Consider the following 231-nt stretch of genomic DNA (forward strand, 5'->3'; position numbering starts at 1 on the left):
TGTGTGTGTGTGTGTGTGTGTGTATGTGTGTGTGTAGGAAAAAATAAGATATTGTGTCACCATCTCCCCCGTTCAATAAAACCACTATCATTTGTAACCTTGAGTTGGGTTGTATGTTACTGAGCCCCAGTCCCTTCCCCACCTTAAATTCCGGTCTCTCTCTCTCTCAGCTCCCCCCTTCCCCACTTTTTCTGCCACCTCTCAGCTCCTCTCTGTCCCTTCTCTGTTCCC

This window comes from Gavialis gangeticus, unplaced genomic scaffold (assembly GCF_001723915.1).
Source record: "Gavialis gangeticus isolate Ggan-Ray unplaced genomic scaffold, GavGan_comp1, whole genome shotgun sequence".
NCBI lineage: Eukaryota > Metazoa > Chordata > Crocodylia > Gavialidae > Gavialis > Gavialis gangeticus.